The sequence below is a fragment of the Cupressus sempervirens genome, chromosome 7 (genome assembly GCF_028749045.1).
Source record: "Cupressus sempervirens isolate cs-2001-9-10 chromosome 7, ASM2874904v1, whole genome shotgun sequence".
In the NCBI taxonomy this organism is placed as follows: Eukaryota; Viridiplantae; Streptophyta; class Pinopsida; order Cupressales; family Cupressaceae; genus Cupressus; species Cupressus sempervirens.
This window is the reverse complement of record NC_143124.1, coordinates 912818019-912836096: the sequence shown is the minus strand read 5'-3', so window position 1 is coordinate 912836096 and position 18078 is coordinate 912818019. Positions and strand designations below refer to the sequence as shown.

Genomic DNA, 18078 nt, shown 5'->3' with positions numbered 1-18078 from the left:
TCTCAACCCCAAATAATCTTGAGTTATCTTAAACTAGTCTCTTTGGACCCTACCTCCCAAGTAGGACTTATGTTGAACTAAATAATCCTTTTGTGAAGACATAGAAGTTTGATCATGTTAGTCTTAATAGGCATCTTCTACCACTCACATACTTATCTTATACTATGAATCAAGGCATGGAAGATGAATCATAATAATATTTTTCAATTTGTATCACATTTTTAGGTTATCAACTAATTTCAAAATCTCCAATGGATTGTGATAGACTAGGCACTTTAGGGCTCTGACCCCAATTGAAATCCACTCGACCTACTATGAATTTGGGTTATGAAATACTCAACCAAGATTTCAAAATAAATAATTTATAGTACTCATGATTCCATATGGTAATTAAAATGAATTCAATCTCATTTGGGAATTTTTTTAGAGTTTTTCCGCATAGACAAGTCTTGTTTTCAAAACAAGATGTACAACCAACTCAATCTTTATACAAAAACATACAAAGCATATGAATGAGTAAATCACTATAAATCCAACATCCAAACCTTCAATTATTCATAAATTAGATTTCAAGCTAATCCCGAAGCCTCTGATATGCATCAAAAGACTAAAAATGTCAAAACCCTACTTGCAAATTGAAACTAGACATAGCTCCCTATCCAAATGACACAATCTTCAAGAAACAATTTGACCTTGGAAATAAAAATAGGCATTGATCCATTCTAGATATCACTATTTTCCTTCTATAAATATAGTTAATTGGACTCCAAGACACAAAAGTTGAAAACTAATTATTTAAGGGGAAAAGGGAGACACTTTAATAGGATTGTAGATCTCCCCTTTTTTGAGCCACTAACAATTATGTATGTGAGGAAAAGAGGGAAATCTCCAAATTTCATTCCTCTTTATAATCCAAATTAGATTAGCTAGAACCCAAAGGGAGAAGGATGCCAATACCAAATTATAATTATGAAGGAGAATGTAATGCAAGGAAACACACTCTTTGGCTCTTATAAGATATATGTGCATGTAAAATTGAATCAATTGCTTAAATAATGTAGATCTAGATGCTATGCGTATACAACCATCCTAGTTAAGATATAGATCTAAGATAAAGATATGAAAGGAAATGACATATGAAAGACTCAGCTTGAAATATGTAGAGGAAGATGTACTTAGTTCTGAAATTTGTAGATTTGAGCTTGTTTCTAAATTTTCAACTACGGATTCCCAATGGAAATGATGAAATGAACAAAACCTAGAAATTGTTTGGCAAGAAGGTAGAAAGGAATAGGTTGACCGTGAGGAAGGATGTCTTTCCAAAAATTTGACTTAGTCTAATAACATTGTAATAAAATCGATCGAACTTCTCTAGAAAGCTTCCTAGGATTTATTTCTAGATCTACATGGAAATTTTTTCTATCCTACTCCTACACACAAAAAATGAAGAGTTTTTTTGTTGGGTTGGATGAGGGATTGCCTTGGTCAAGGCCTAGGTTAAGGAATTAACTGTAAATTTAAATATAAATTATAAAGAAAATTCTTGGATGTAGTAGATCTAAATAATATCAAATGAAAGATATAATTACCTCCATAGATGCAATTTTGTTTGATATGTGATCAAGTACGTAGGTGTAATAGCCTTGACTCAAATAAATCGAAGGAAAATCAAAGAAGCCAAAACCTCATGTATGGAAATGTATGTGACATGTCATGGATGAGTAATACAAGAGATTGAATAGATTGGAATGATGAATCTTCTTCTTAGAGCCAAAATCCACTACCACCTTGAAGGAAGAAGCTTGATGCAATCTAAGGAGATTCCTGGACTTGAATGCTTGAAGATTCTTGCTTGAAGAAGAACACCTTGATTGCTTGCTTGTGGAGATGAGAAAACTTGAGAATGAGATGTGAAAATGAAGCCCCCAAGCCTCCTCATATATTATCTTTTAGGTGGGAAAATAACCTAGGCCGACTAGGGAGTAAGTTAAATTCATTGTCAAACTCAAGGTCTCTTAGGCCTTGAACCCCACAACCAACGAGGGCTAGGTCAACATAGTCCTAGACCACATCACTTTGGGTTGACCTAGTACAAACAAGGTTGACTTGATCCCAAAGGACATGACAAGAAGGTCTCATAAAGGCTAAGAAGGAGGTGCATATGAAACTAAGAGATAATAGGTTGATCAAGAGATATGATCAAAAGGGTAGAAAAGTGATACCTAGAAGACCATGTTGGAAAGCTAGAGATGATGAAGAAGTATGAAATGGAAGGGGAGAAAAGAAAAAGTGACTTAAATTGTGATAAGGAGGGATAAAAGGTCTCAAAATGAAGTGTGTCCATTTTAAGACAGTACACTAATAACAATTTAATTTCAGAATTTCATTAAAATTTGAAATTTTAATTTCCAATATTATTTTAATAGAATATATTTATTCAAATCAATTGACAAGTAAGAAACAAGGTATCAAACTTTGCCTCAAATCCCATGAAAAACAATGAAGAAAAATGAGGACTAACTCCAACACAAAACAACAACTCCAAACAACAATATCTAGAAATTCAAGGCCAACATAAAACCAAATCCAACCAAAAAAATCTGCAATCCAATGCCAAAATATCCCTCTAAAAATCCAAATAAATCCTCAACTCAAATCCACACAAAAATGGTAAAAATATTCAAGAATGCAAATCCAAAATTCCTTCAACAATTTTCAAAAATCCATCCTAAAAAACAACTCTAACCATCCTAAAAAATGAATGAAAATAATACAAATAGACTTCCTAGGAGTAGTGGAAAAAGAAACCAATACCAACTACTTCATGCAACTAATATGAATTAAAATAACTCTAATATTATTATGGTCATAAAACATTACTTAATGAATCAAATTATATTATTTAATGTACAACTAAGAACACATGTGTACTTGCATGTGTGTTTTCTAAATAATAGAGCAACATACACTAAGCATATAAATCATTATAACAAAATAAAACTAGATCATTAAGATAGAAATTAAATTAAAATAAGTCATAATTGAATAAAATCTTGATGCATGAATAAATTAAACCAAACATGAACACATCATCAAAAACTATTAGCCCAATAAAATAGATTCTCTCAAACCAAACCAAGCACAAGCCAGGTAGTTAGAAATTGTCAACATAACAATCCAACAATGAATTTCAATGTCCCGACTATTCCTTTACATTGAGTGATGACAAGACGAGGTTCAATTTGGCCATTAATACTATCTCTCCTCTACCACCATCGAGGAATATAAAGACACGTTCGACCTTGTGAACCTAAGTGGAGCCAATGCCTACACCTACAAATCACCTATATATGTATGTATGTATGTATGTATGTATGCGTTAAATACCAAAAACATTGAAGAGAGGCTCAAAACATCGTAAGGACCTCATGGGTGAGTAATATGACACCCTCACTCCTCATCAAACACATAATGTAGAACAAGTACATAAAGAATATCCATAACCTGATTATCCTTATTAACAATATCATAACTTAAAATACAACTATATGTATTTATATGAAATATATATTTAACACATAATCATCAAAAATCATAGAAACATAAGTAATAATCCTAACAATATCAATATGTCTTCTAGATACACAAATCATCAAAAACATCATCATCAAGTCTGAAATATCAAAGTATCACAACTAGTCAATCACACACATCAAAGTCCTAAAACAACTGCACACATAAATATAAATGAAAACACATAGAAGAGTGCTAAAAAACATCAATATGTTTAATATGTCTTCAATAGAATTATTAAGTATTGAGATATGAAACCAAAATGAACAAGATATTGGATTAAATTACATAGATACATTTACATATACACCCAATTGAATGCCATGAACATGGAAGGATATTACAACATCTAATAGACTTAATCCAATAACATCTAAATTGTTATAGCTACTTGATTTTATTAGGTTTAGAAAGGAGGGGAGAGGACCTAGTACTTGAACATGTTCCAATGGTTGTGATAGGAGTTGTTGACTTGATACTTACACTTACTGACTTAATGCCTAGTTTTTTTGACAACATTGCACCAATACTTATGACATTAAAGTTGTTAGTACAATGATGATTACCCAAAATTGAATGAAATGTACCCTTTTTTCTAAAAAGTAACCAATGATGTGATGCCACATCACTTGTACAAGTATGGACACCCATTTTGCATGACTATTGGTCTCACTTTTTATTTCAGTTGTTTTGGACAACTTGGAAAAAAGCATGTTGATGTTGCATCATAATTGATGATGTGGAATTGAAACCTTAGTTATAAGTAGATGAATCGCCAAATAAAATGCTGTAAAAAATTGGGAGTGATTTGAAATTTCCATGTAGGATTTTGATAAGTGTGAAGTTAGGGTGTTCAAGTCCTAGGTCCTCTCCCCTAGTACCTATCTTAGAAAACATAGTTAAATACCACACATTGTAAAAGCTTCCTCATAACACTACATATTTATATTTGACGGGCTTACACACATTGCTATCTTGTGTTAACATACCCAAAACTAATTTCCTACATCTCTTTTATTAAATCCACATCCAAAAACATACTTTTTCACATTCCACTTAGGAACAGTTTAACTCATTTCTTGAATGAAAGTCACCACTGAGATATGCAACTCAAAACATTGAACAAGCAAATAAATCAAACTATTGATCCCATTGTTTGAAAAAATCATACGGATACTCATTGAGACAATAACAAAAAATATTCACATATGTGCTTCCATTGAAATTCATCTTGAACACAAAAGTTTATTCAGGAGAAAAAATCACACTGAAAAAAAGAACGAGACTAATTTGTTACTCTATTGTTTCCCAAAACATTGCATTCAAACATTTAGAATAAAATACCATTGTATTTGGTTCCCTCTATAGAAAGGAAATAAATAGATATAAGAGAAGAACGGAGCCATAAATCCTATGTTCTCTCGAGTTTCCAGTACTGGGATAGTGGGACAGGTTTCTGGGATGACAAATTTTTTTGGCGATTTTGTGGGGGCGGGTGGCAAACGAGGACGACTATATATATATATATAGATAGATAGATAGATAGATAGATAGATAGATAGATAGATAGAGAGAGAGAGAGAGAGAGAGAGAGAGAGAGAGAGAGAGAGGCAGTGGGGGGGGTGGGGGGGGGGATTTTAAAATATACATGTCATTCATATGAAACTAAGTATAAAGCATGTCATTTAAACACTATAGAACCATAACATACAACATTTGTTCATGCCATCTAGGAAATAATATCCAATTTGAGTACTCAATTGTCAAAATGCATATCAATATTAGTGAACAATATCATAATGATAAACATGATAAATTTGAAAATCTAAATCTAAATATACCTAAAGCTATATGCCCAAAGGCTAGAGGGCTGCCATAAAGTAATAAGTATCAATGTATCATAATCATGTTGAAGTTCAATATAAAAAATATAACATAGAAAAATGAAGTAGACTGTTGCTCCTATTCTACCTCTCCCAGATTTGGAGGGGTGGGGCCCAGCTTAGCGACCTAGTAAGGAGCCTTAAATTTATTTTTTAATATTCACTTTTTAATTTTTTTGCATTAAAAAAATTCGGGACAGTTGGCCCTACTTGGTACGGTTGGGGGACGCCTAGGCATCCCCTTTCCGTACTGGGAACGAATTTTTTCCCAGCCATCCCCAAGTTTTGGGGACGTCCCCTGGTAATTTGTCCTTTTTAGGGACGGCTGGGGGACGTCCCATACCCGTCCCCCCATCCTCGGGACATCCCCATTTTTGAAACTCCTCGTTTTAGGCGGGGTACACATCCCCGAGGAACATAACATAAATCTATTTTTGTGATGACACTTAGCCTCTTCTGAAAATCCGATTCATTAGAATCCTCTCTTCAAATGGCAGCTTGTCTTCATAATTTCCTCAATCTAATCTACATAAATCTAACCTTATCCTGTCCATTTGACCTTGCAATTTCCTTTAGTCCCTAAAATTTGTTTTTTAACTTTGTATGTCCTTCATCATGCTAATGAACATCTTTATGTGTAATTTTGAATTTAACACTTGCACTTTGTCATTAATTCTTGCATATATCTACATTTTCTCTCCTTTATCTTGTGGACAATTTAAAGAATAATAAACTTTGCACTTATCTTGAGATATTTTGTCTTTTGAGTTTGCAATGCACAATTTAGTCTTTTTCTACAGCTTCATTTTCTTCCTGTGGAATGTTTTGCACATAAAGATTTTATGTTTAACATCTTCAACTTGGGTTAAAAATAATGCTTTCTCATAAAAACTATTTACTTTTATTTACATTTTAGTCAGATATTGGTGAAAATCAAACTCATCAATTCCCTTTAATGAGAAACCATTATTTTAAATATTAAAATCCTCATATGTGCATATTTGACAAATATCTAAATTTATATGATATTTTATAATGATATGTTTGAAACCTCTACAGGTAATATTTGTTGGCAATGCATCTTCAAGATATCTAGAAAAATCTCCAAGGTATGTATGCATTCTATTTTTTTAAAAATCAATTCTCCTTTTAAGAAATTTTGTTTGTACAATATGATAATTTTCATTGGCAAATTCAGCCAAGTCCTAAACATTTATTATAAAACTGCCATCCCCATCTATAGCTTCATTAATCATCTTAGGATTACCAGCAACACTTACATATCTTCACCAATCATCCTAAGATTACCAGCAACACTTACATATACCCTTTTGGATTAAATGGAGTCATCCAATGATTGAATTGAAGTACCCACTCCTTTTGCTGGAGAAAAAATAGAATCAATATTGTAAATTTAGTGCTTAACATTGATGCAAGCTAATGTGCAAGGCCAATTGGGACAGCCTAAGATTCCCAAAATGACTACACTATCATCCAAGGATATAACATATTGATCTCTAAAAAATCCCTTTGTAACATCAATGGGATACAAAACCCAATGCCATCAATTATAACAAAACAAAGTGGTGTTCCTCCTAATAGATTTTTCAATCACTCTTCTACTCCTCTGGCAAAGATGTCAATGTAAAATGCATCCCAAGTCCACCATCCAAATCAGTCAGTGATTCCAGGCATCTTCTTCTCATTTCTATGATGGAATGAATTGAAATGAAACCCCTCAACCCTAATAAACTCTATGTAGGTTTTCTCCAGCATACAATCTTATGAGATACTACAGAGTGCTTTATTAATTCAAATATATTGAGAGCTTCCCTTCTTTCTTATGTGAATGTATCGCAACCATTAAATTCTGCAAGACTGCATTCCTTTGAGAAATTTTGTCAAATAGTTTACATGCATTTCCTCTGTGCTGTGCATGTCTTACCAAAGCATCTCGAGCCATAAGCTTGGACCAATGCAATGGCTTGAAAGTTCCTGAAGTCTTTTCAAAACTCCATTTTTGCATATCCTACAATCTTCATCTGTGAGGCCGCATTTTATTGAAGCATTTTGTCAAACAGTTCGTGTTCCTTGTCTATGTTTCCACACATTTGCATGCATATCTGCTTAAACGCTCCCATTATATAACTTCATTCCCTGAGATGTCCTTTTCGATGCATTCTGCCAAATAATTCAAGCATCCTGCTTATAATTTCACATTTCCACACAAATTTCCACACCTGCTAAATACATTCATCTCCACTGTCGCACTTATCATCAAAGTAAATTGGAAACCACACAAAACCCTGTCAATGTCAAATAATGTTAAAAAAAAAAGGCGTACCTCTTTTTCTTTGACCGTCAGAGGTTTCAGCTGCTTCTCAAGATCTGAAGGTTCTCGTTTTGCAGAAAAAAATCTCGAGATATACACCAAAGACTGCAATATTGTTGCTGTGGTGCACATGATACTGTTGACGAAGCATCTACTGGTGTGTACACTGCAATATACCTCTTTGTCACCAAATGAGATCATTATTTCCAGCCAGTTCACGGAGACTTAGTAAGATTTGGAGACTTCTCTCACTGTGTTGGAATGACATCCAAATACATGCTCAAAATCTACTAATTCATATATACTAAAATTAGCATATTAATTTATTAATAGAAAGGGACTATTTATCAAAAAATAAATTTAAAAAAATCTATTAATTTTGCAACCAAAGCTACATTCGAGTTATTAAAAGATATCGAGCAAAATAAAGTTATCTATTTTTGGATTTTGTTGCATGCATCCAAAGGTAGATGTCAAGCATTGTTTTCTTTCCATCATCATATACTAAGGAGAAAATTAAGCTTGAAAAAAAAGGTCAATTTTGACTATTTAACACTCTTAGTCTTAGAATGAAGCTTAGTGTGATGATTAAGCCATTCGTCATGATATTGTGTAGCTGCATAATCAATTGTGTTGATATGTTGGGGAAGTTGTATAACTGGTTGTAGGACTTGGCTGTATTTTTTGTTTTCCTTTTCTTTTTGTACAATTCTTTATCCCAATTGCTATTCTTTCATTATAATCTTCTAGCTTTGGTCAATATGAAAAAAGCTATATATTGTATCTAATGCTAATGCTACTACTAACACATGAAAGTCAAAATTCTCCACCTCATAAAATTATACATACATTCATGTTCTATATGCACATGCACATTGTACAAGAAATTTGTCAAAAGAAATAACTAACCCATTGGCATTACCACCAAGGCGGGCAACATTTCATGATCTATGTGTCTTTGATACCAAAGTTATGAATTAGAATTAGTATTTTCTCCATTTTGAGAAAAATAGTGAATACTAAAGCACAATCAATCATTTCCTTGAGCAACTTTGATACCAAAATTTTACGATTATCGATTACTCTTCTTATGTTCTTTGTTGTCTTCATTGTGAAATAGAGTATATATGTATGTATATATTTGTATGTATACATATAAATATATATAAATACATATGTATGTATATATACACACTAACTATTCACTTTCTTCTAAATATTATTGTTAATGACATTAGCTACTGGTGCAAGACACCTTCCCTTTATTAGCTTTTGTGAGTTGTTAAGGGTTAGTTAAGTGTTGATGTGTGTCCAATAAGTTCCAATGGATTCCAAAAATCCAACTTGTCTCAATATGTTTGTAAAAGAGCAAAATTGCTCATAAGGTCCTAGAGTGTTAAAAGTTGTAAAATGGGTAAAGGTTGCTAAGGATGAGAAACTAAGGTGTTTGGTCACTATATAGGTCCTATGGATTCTAACTAGGGTCCTAGAATAGGCTTGGAGGTACCCATTTGATCACAAAGTTGTAAAGAGAAACTTTTTCTCAAAAAGTGCAAAGTTGCTCAAAAGTTGCTTAAGCAACTTTTGCAATTTTTGTAAAAGTTGGAAATGGAGGTTTGGGCAATTGTAACTACCCATGCTCGGGTATTTGAGCATGGGAAGCATATTTTGGAAGGTTAGAATGTTTTCCATTCATACCCACACGTGTAAGAAAACTATATGAATTGTTTCTTTATTTTGAATCATTATTTTTGCAAAGCTTTCATGCCCTAGTACAGTTGTGTATAGATTGGGATAGATGATCTGACTTTTGGATTTTGTAGTGTAGTTACTAGTGTTTCTTCTTTATTTTGCATATTCAAACTTAATCTAAAGTTGTAAGGTTGGAGAGTTGGGGAAGTTTTCTTGGTGACTAGTTTGTGATTCCCATTCACAAGGCTGATGTCACATTGATGGCTCTAATATGATCATCCATGGTAGAAAATATATGAAACCTTGTGGTATGATAGGTTAGACTTTGTACATATGGTTTTTGTTTCCTTTTGCATTTTTTTGACTGGTTACCAAGCAATGGAGTGATGCCCTAGACTGACTGCTGGTAGTAGGTGAACCAAGACAGTGAGAAGAAGTTGTTGCAGAGCACGCACATGATCTTCCATGGCCAACCTAATGGCATGGTTAGAAGACCTAGGAAGCTACCTTGATGAATCAAGTGGTTGTGGAGGTTTTAGTGAAGTTTGAAGAGTTCTATAGGACTTTTGATGAAAATTGGTCCAAAGGCCTAAAAGATAGGCTAGAAACTAGGGCTTGATGGTGAATAGGGTTATGGGTTTTTTGAGACTCTCTAAATTTGGATTCTAGAAGTGCTAGGTGATAGCTTTCAGAATTCTAGGGTCTTCCATGGGGTTGTTTGGAAGAAATAGGAGAAACTGATTAAAATAGTGCTACTAGGCCAATTGCAATTAGGCCTAATTAGCCCTATTTGAGGTTAGTGACCTTTTGGTGTTTGTAGATGTGACCAGAGGTGGTAGACAAGTTCTAGAAGGATATTGAGGGTATCTACAACACCAGTAAGAACCAAGTAAGTGTGAGAATAAGATCCTAAGCAAGGGTTTAGGGATCTAAGGGAAGGAAGGGCTAGAAGGACATGTGCCTTAACTAAGCAAGACTAAGTTCTACACCAATCCCACTATACCTAGGAGGCAAGTTGGGACAAGGGTCTTGGAGGCCAAGATTGGTGAAAATAACTAGAAGAAAGGATTAATTGGATGGTTCAAGGATTAGAACCTTAATTAGAAGTGGTTAAGTGTTAAATCCCTAGACCCTCTATGTTAGAGTGGTATCAAAGCCAACTTTCAATTTTGTTTATGTCAAACATGGAATATAGCAAAGAGGTTGATAGTATGCCACCCAAGGCAATGAGCAAGGGTGCCATAGTTTATTTGGTCAAGGATTTATTAGCCAAGGCCAATTAGGCAGAAACAAAGGGCAAAAAGAAAATCACAGAATGGGGAGATGAGAGTGAGGAAGATGACGATAGTCACACAGGGAAGACATCTGATAGGGGAAAGGATCTAGAGATAGAGAAGGACCAAAAGGTGTTCGTGGATGCCTAGAAATCTCTTAGCAAAGACAATATGGAGCATATTCTTTATTACAGTGGTAGATTGAATGGAGAAGAATTGTTAGATTGGTTGGAGGTCATTGATAATCAGTTTGATTACAAAGAAGTATAAGAGGAGAAAAGAGTAAGCTATGCCAAGGCTAGACTCAAGGGATCAACATTAGTATGGTGGAATATGATACAAGATGATAGGGTAACAACAAGGAAGAATAAATAGTGTCTTGGGAAAGGATGAAGATTAGATCGAGGGCACAATTCCTACCCACAAACTATGAAATATAGATGTATTAAAGGGTAGAACCTAAGGCAAAGGGATCTCACAGTGAGTACCTACATTGAAGAGTTCAACAAACTAAGTTTAAGAGAAAGAAGATAAGAAGAGGAAGTTACAAGAGTGGCAAGATACCTCAATGGATTAAGGCAAGGGATTCAAGATGAGATCAACATGATGGCCCTTGACAACATGTATAAGTGCTTTCAGTTAGCCTTGAGGGAAAAAGAGAAGGCTAGGAGAAGACATGACTCACAACAAAGAGGTAGAGGTAATAGAGGTTTCAGAGATAGGGGTAATTTTGGAAAAGGACAAGGGCCAAGTAAGTCAAAAGAAACTCAAACAAATGACAACAATGGAGGTAATCAGAACAAGAGCACATTTCAAAGAGGGGGATATAGAGGAAAGGGACCACCTAGCCATAGATTTCAGTCCCAAGGTAGAGACAGTTTAGTCTTCACTGGTAGGTGTTATAATTGCAACCAAGTAGGTCACACTATGGGAAAATGTCTTGAAAAGGGATTTGCATCAACCATGGGAGAAATGAGAACTCGATTAGTGCAAGAAGACACCCAAAGTATCACTTCTCCAATTTCTAAGGTAGGGCCAGAATTGGATGGAGAGAATCTCATGTTGAGAAGGACATTGTTGAAGATGTCTAATGTTGTAGAACCACCTCAAAGAAAGACTTTTTTTAGGACCACTTATAGTTTGCATGGGAAGATCTTCAAGTGATAGTAGACTCTGGCTCCATAGAGAACATAGTGTCAACTGAGATGGTGGATAAGTTAAAGCTTAGGAGGATGCCTCAAACCACACCATACAAGGTGTCATGGTTAAGTAAGGGACAACAAATAGTGGTGGATGAACAAACCTTGGTGGAGTTTGAAATAGGGGAATATAAAGACAAGGTACTATGTGATATAATGTCAATGGATCCCTGCCACCTCTTGCTAGGACATCCATGGCAATTTGATGTCAAGGACATTCATAATGGAGAAAAGAACAATTATGTGATTACTAAGAAAAGCAAGAAATATCAAATGGATCCTTTGGCAGAACTTAGTGAAGAGAAGCATGTGGGATCTAGTGTGATGATCTTGAGTGGAAAAGAGTTCCTTAAGGTTATGAAGAAGGAGAAAGGAGTCTATTGTGAAATAATAGTGAAGCCTAGAGAAGAAACTAAGGGAAGGTCAAGATGCCTCAAGAAGTAAAAAGAATATTGGAGAAGTATCATGAAGTGGTGGATAATGGACTACCTAATGCCTTGCCACCTATGAGGGATGTGAGTCATCAAATAGATCTCATACCAGGAGCTAATTTACCTAACAAGGTAGCCTACAAGATGACCCCAAGTTAGAATGTTGAAATTGCAAAACAAATACAAGATTTTTTGGAGAAAAGCCTTATAAGGAAGAGTTTGAGCCCTTGTGTTATTCCAAATATCCTTGAACCTAAGAAAGATGGCAAATGAAAATGTGTACTAACTCCAGATCTATCAACAAGATCACAATTAGATATAGATTCCCTATGCCTTGGATTGAAGATTTTTTGGATAATTTGGGTGGGTTTTGCTACTTCTCTAAGGTGGATTTGAAATTAGGTAATCACCAAATCAAAGTTAGGCCTGGTGATGAATGGAAGACAACCTTCAAGACAAATGAAGGTTTGTATGAGTGGCTAGTAATGCCTTCTGGCTTGACAATTTCCCCTAGCACATTGATGAGACTCATGAATGTAGTACTAGCTAATTTTATAGGTAAATTTATAATTGTTTATCTTGATGAAATTTTGATCTTTAGCAGGTCTAAGAAGGAGTACATGAAACACTTGGAGATATTCTTGAGGAGGCTACATCAAGAGAAGTTCATGATTAACCAAGACAAATGTGAGTTTTTTAAAATTGAACTAGTCTATCTTGAGTTTGTTGTTTCTAATGTATACATTAAGATGGATCTAGATAAGATCAAGACTATACTAGAATGGAAAACACTTAGATCAATAGGGGATGTGAGGAGCTTTCATGGACTAGCTTCCTATTATAGAAAATTTGTAAGGAATTTTAGCCATGTATTTGCACCTATATTAAACACAATCAAAGGAGGAATTAAATGTCAGTTCAAGTGGACAGATGCAATGGGTAAGAGTTTTGATATGTTGAAGAAGAAGATGGAAGAGCTACCTACTCTTAGGTACCCTGACTTCAATCAGTTATTTGTGGTGGAGTGTGATGCAAACAAATAGGCCATTGGGGAAGTATTGAGTCAGGAGGGACATCCTATGGCATTCTTCTCTGAGAAGTTGAATGAAGCCAAGAAAAAGTATTCTACCTATGATCTAGAGTTATATGTGTATGCCTAAAATGTGAGCACACTTCTATGAGTCATTATATTCAAGATTTCTCAAAAATAAGGTCTCAAATGGCGACTCATAGTTCTCTATTCATGGAGTGCAAGGATTTGTAATGGAGGCCCCCAGCTTGACCTAGTTTGTGCCTATGAAAGTACACCATGAAACAAGAGATTCAAAGATCCAAAAATATTCATGCAAATAAAAATGAAAACTAATCTATATGATGACAATGCCAAATAATGTAAGAAAGGAAATGTAATAACAATGCAATACTAATCTATGAAAATAAATATGACTCTAAGATAATAGGCAAATGCAAGGATGAAACCTCATGATAGAAGCCATGGATGCAAGAAAGAATAAGACAAGAAGATAGAAGTTCTCCACAAAAAGCTTTGATGCTCAAACTCCTTCTTCAAAAATTGCTCTCCAAACCTATAGCATAACAATAGGGTAATTGTGGATGTATTGAGGATGAATTGTGGATGAATTGTAGATGTCCAAAATAAGGAGAAGGCTCTCCCTTATAAATAAAAATATGGAGGTGAGAGGCTTCTCACAACCAATATGGGATAATGGAGTTTGACCCATGTGAGACAAAATTCCACCAATGAGAAAAGAGGAGTGTTTGAGAAGAAAGTGGAAAGAGGAAAAAGAGGACTCCCACTTAGAGATATGTGCATTTAAGTGTAGAGAAAATAAAAAAAGATTTATTTAATTTTTTATTTTATTTTATTTCTTTTTTCAGGTGGGTTTAATTTATTTAATTAAAAGGGAGCAAGCTCTTTTAATTAAATAGGAAATATTTAATTAAATTAAAAGAGGGGTTTTTCTCTTAATTAATTAAATGTGGATGAATTTAATTAAAAGAGAGATTCTCTTTTAATTAAATGGGGACTTATTTTATTTAATTAAAAGGAAGATTTTCTTTTAATTAAATAAGACTTAAGATAAAATGATCAACCTTAGAAATAAAATAATCGAATTTGATCAAGGAAATTGATTTGAATTGATTTAATAAAATATTGCAAATCATTGATTCGAAAAATTTGATAAATTGATAAATTGAATAATGGGGGCCCATAGTCTAGGCGACCATTTTAGGGTGCATACATTTGCCCCTCTTTGACTAATGTGTGATCAATTTGGGAACACATGTAGTCAAAGAAAAAAATTGAAGTGTGAGATCGATTTGGGATCACAAAACAACCTATATGTGTGGTCGATTCGGGAACACATCAAGAAAAAGAATACAAATAAATTTTGACTTTAAAAAGTCGAAGATAAAATTGATAAAATTGAATCAAGGATTGAAGTTGATAGGTACTTCTCCCTCATGATCAAAATTGAAATGAGATAGAGGAGAAACAATAAATTGATAAAAGAAATCAAACAAAAGATAAAGTTCATGTTGTAAGATGAAAGATATAAGAATCATAGAACCAAGGTCGATCAAAAAGCATGAAATATTATGCCCCAAAGGTGATTTAGAGGAAAAGAAGTGGGGTAAAAGAAAATGGAAGGTAGAATTTTGGAAGATATGAAAAGAAACAAAAAGAAGAAAATATTTTTTTTCATAAGAAATAGAATGCTCCAAAATCAATCAACTGTTTAAGATAGAAATTTTAATTGAGATCACGAAAGAAGATAAGGAAATGGAGATCAAAATGTGATCATAGTTGATTAAAATTCCACAATAAAGATGAAGAGAGAACCCTCTCAAACTCATAATGTAGCCTAAAAATGCAAACTAACATGACTTCATATCGAAAAATCACACAATCATCACTAGTCACAAGCGCAACTATGAAGATATGAATGTGATTTATATCAGATTGGAATGTGGAAAGATTCTAACATAAGCATCAAAGACATAGAGGTCAAGATGACTTCGATGTTAGCTTACCCAATTTAATATAGCAAAATCATGCTCGCATCAAGGCATAGATGCTAGTATGACTAGAAGAACGGTTGTGCAAAAATAGTCAAGGATGATGCCTCAAATCTCCTAAGTATTTCAAGGGGACAACAAGAGACACTCTAGAGTTTCAAGACCACACCCACAAGCAGAAAAAAAATAAAAACATGCCCCATGCCCCAAGTCCTCTAGCTATGCATCCTGGAGAGACTTATCAAATAAGAGCACTTAGCGAAAATCAATAATAGTCAGCACACAAAGAAAAGATCATGACATAGCTCAAACATTAAGTGTTGCGTTTAAAAATTTAAGTGTGTTAACTGATGCTGAGTTCCGAGGATAAGGATCAAATGCTTGCAAGCAGGGAAGATCACATGATGAAACTAGGTAAGACCAAACCAATAAGTGTTGAAAAACACTTGATGTCAACAATTGTATTGAAAAATAAAATTGAGATGGTGTTGAAAAACACTATTTGTGAGGTATCCTAAAGACTAACACATCCAAGAGACTGAAACTAACCCAACTATGCCCCCTAGACAAAGACCAATTCCAAACCAAGGCAACAAGGACAAGGCATGATGGAGAAAGGCTAAGTGTGGAGGACACGCACTAAGAAATAGGGGTGCAAAGGCCTCAAGTAGCACCCATTTCTAGGTTTTTCACCACTTGGATTTTTTTAATTTTTTTTTCAATACTTTTTATAAATTTTTTTATATTTTTGCTACCAAGGCACCTATTTCCAAGTTTTCACCAAGGCAGTTTTTTTTTTTTGAATTTTAAATTTTTTTTTTGTATTTTCGGAATATATAATTTTTTTGTATTTTTTTAGGACATTTTTCAATTTTTAGAATTTTCACAATATATCATTTTTTTGTATTTTTTGAAATATATCATTTTTTTGTATTTTTTTCAGATCAATAAACATATACAAAGATGACCCCAAACATAACGAGCATCAAACTCTCAAGCAAGATCACATCGTGCAGTCCCAATGTCTAGCAAGGTGGAGGACAAGAGTGATTAGCAAGCTAGTGGAAGAAATGAAAGACAAGAGAATGAATGAGAATAAAGGGAAGAAATCCTCAAGGGAAAACTCCTCAATAGTACCCGAGCTAGGAAAAATTGTCATGTAAAGCACATTTGGACAAGAAATGAAAGGCCAGCATAGGACAATTCAAGAAAGCATAATGTAAAAGTGGGAAAGATGCAATCCAAAGGAATAGACATGTCAAGAGACTTCATAGCATCGTATTTTACTCTATTTTATTAGATCAAGACCAAAGGGATAAATGGGAAAAGGGTAGCAAAAGACTAGAATGAATGGAGGGAAATAGATGTGAAGGCTAAACATGAAAGGAATGAAAATAAGATAATCATAAGATAGCCAAATGTTTGTGTATAGGTCAAGATTGTCAAGATCAAAGAGAGAAGATAGAATGGATGAAGATGTAGCAGAACTACGCATGATGCCTGATTCCCAGGTTTTCATCGTGGTACTTATCCAAGGTGCCACAAGGGAGTGGTTTTCACCATAGGATGAATTTATTTCTGTTTACTTTTGCTACCAAGGTGCCTGATTACCAGGTTTTCACCAAGGAACATTTTCAATTTTTTCTTTTTTCTTTTTTGCAAAATTTTTGATTTTTTTTTGAATTTTTTGGAAATCAAGCTTTTTGAGATAATGCTCCTTGAAAGTTTAAACCATGACATACAAAGGAGTTGAAATGATATGCTCAAAGATGCTGATAGGAAAAGGAAGATGGAAGAAAAAATTGGAGGATATGGCTTTATGCAAGTGAGGAATACTGGAAGATGGAAATGAAGGCAAGATCAACATCAACACACACCTTGAAGGGTAGTGAGAGGATAGAGAAAACACACATTAAGGAATATGGTGAGTGGATAGAAGAGGTTGTAGTTTAGGTGCATAGAATGGAAGAATGTTTTTTAAAGAAGATGAAGTGGAATTATTTGGAAGCTTGAATGTCAATTTCAATTTTTGTTCAACATTAGACCCTCTCAAGAGAGACTTTGGAATCCATATAGCCGTAGGCCTCTTTCCATTTCTTTTTGATGATTTAGAGATAATATCTTTAATGATAGATTTTGGAACCCATACTTGTCTTATAATTTTTTTCTTAGATATCTCTTTTGACTTTATGCTCCCATGTAGATTAGAGGAGACATGGTGGTCTTCTTTTTTATATGGATTCTTGAATTGCTACTTTTTCTTGTATTGAACATTCAAGTTATTTCCAAAGGACTTGGGACTTGTGAAAGAAGAAGGATGATATGATGGGTTTAGATAAGTGGGTGGATGAAAAGGATTCAAGGATATGCATCTACGTTGATCTTGAGGAAAGATAGGAGAGGGAAGGACATAAGGACCCAAGATGGATGATGAATTAGGAGAGTTGGGAGGGGAAAGTGAAAGGAAATTAGGACCCAAGATGGAAGGAAGACATGATGCATTTAGTATTGGTGGGGGAGGTCCAAGGATGGATATGGAAGATGCAAAAGGGTAATCGATAAGTTCATTAACATCTATATGACAATCAAGGATATTAGCATCTTTAGAGTGACCATTAGGATTTTCAATAGGATTATGAACATCTTTAATAG

At 34.2% G+C, this 18078-nt stretch overlaps 1 long non-coding RNA gene across 2 annotated transcripts; it reads right to left on the bottom strand.

Moving 5' to 3' along the window:
• Positions 1-6785: 6785 nt before the first annotated feature.
• LOC149550481 (uncharacterized) lies at positions 6786-8042 on the bottom strand. 2 transcript variants are annotated; one of them, XR_016354525.1, is made up of 2 exons: positions 7801-8042; positions 6786-7696 (listed from the first exon to the last, which is right to left on the bottom strand). It is a non-coding gene; the product is annotated as an uncharacterized LOC149550481 (long non-coding RNA). The 2 variants fall into 2 exon arrangements; XR_016354526.1 differs by having other exon boundaries at positions 6786-7637.
• Between the last annotated feature and the right edge of the window lie 10036 nt (positions 8043-18078).